Here is a 1451-nt window from a genome sequence, read left to right on the forward strand (position 1 = left end):
TGAGGCGGTGTCCGCCCCCCGTCTCCACAGGCCGTAGCCGCGTGTGACGAGTGTGCGAAAAGACCAGCAAGGGTGAGGGCCGCTCGTGGCACCCGTGAAAAACGAAGCGGTATGAACGAAAAGCTGCCTTTTCCTCCGCTGGGGTTACGACTGCTGAGTGAATCTGCGCGAGGGTGCTCTGGTTTGGATACGTTCTAGTAAAAAAGTGTTCGGGGGTTCGATGAGAGCGAGCAAGGCGTCCCCCCGCAGCTGTGAGAAATAGCCGCGTTGGGGCTGAGTTAGTGAAAACGTAGCCAGTGGGTCAGGTGTGGCTATTGCCCTCTACTCAGCAGCCGTGAGACTGCATCTGGAGCGATGTGTCCAGCTTTGTGTCCCCCTCCAACTTCCCTCCCCCAGCGCAAGAGAGATCAACAGAGATCGCAAACTGGCAGGAGGCCTGCGGTGGGTCACTAAAATGGTCTGGGGGCTGGAGCATACGACCTGAGAGGCTGGGAGAGCTGGGTTTGCCTTGTGTGCAGAAAACAAGGCTAAAGGGGATTTAATGGAAGTCTTGGGTAACCTGAAGTGAAGAAAATGAAGCAAATTCTTCTCAGAGGTGCACAGCAAAAAGCGGGAAGGATGAGGGCACATGTCAAAACAAAGAAAGTTCCAAATGAAGATATAGAGAAAAATTTGCCTAATGTGGCTGGTTAAGCACTGGAATAGGTTCCCAGAGAGAATTTGTAATCTCCATCCTTGGGCACTTGACTGCACAAGCCTCTGAGCAACATGACCTAACGTTGATGTTAGCTCTGCTTTGAGCTGGAGGTTGGACTAGATGGCATCCAGAAGTCCCTTCCAACCTAAAGTTTTTAATGAGTCTATATTGATTTTTGCAGATCTGGAATACAAAACAAAGTATGTTTTCTACAAAACAAGCATTACCTCTTTAGATAGTTTATGTCATTTACCTATCAGGGAAAACATATTTGCCAGAGCTGCCTTCTATTCTGGAGCACACAACACTGCAGTAACACTTGTATTGCAGAAACCACCAGCAAAATTGGGAGTAAGCCTCAGAGGAAAAGCCGCCAATGAGATAAGCATGGGTAAGGTCACATAAAGACAGTTGTTCAGGCAGCATTAGGGGAAAATTTTCAGTGCTGCTAATAATGCAAATTTAGACCTGATGTTTGGATAGAGGACTTTGCTGTGGAGCGTGGGCCAAATAGGCCTTCCAGCAATTTCACAAATAAAACAAACTGGAATAAACTTGGGAAGTTTTCTATAGATGCTGTACCTTGAATCTAACTGCATTATATCAGTAAAATTCTACAATTCATCATCCTGCATGCCACTCACTTTATTAGTATTGGTAATACCTTTACTCTGTTGGACACTTTATATCTCAGTTCTGCAGTTTATTTCCCCGAGGCTGGAAAAGATTTATCACTCTTTGGTCTTTGATTTCT

Source organism: Haliaeetus leucocephalus, unplaced genomic scaffold, assembly GCF_000737465.1.
Source record: "Haliaeetus leucocephalus isolate CR32 unplaced genomic scaffold, Haliaeetus_leucocephalus-4.0 Scaffold984, whole genome shotgun sequence".
NCBI lineage: Eukaryota > Metazoa > Chordata > Aves > Accipitriformes > Accipitridae > Haliaeetus > Haliaeetus leucocephalus.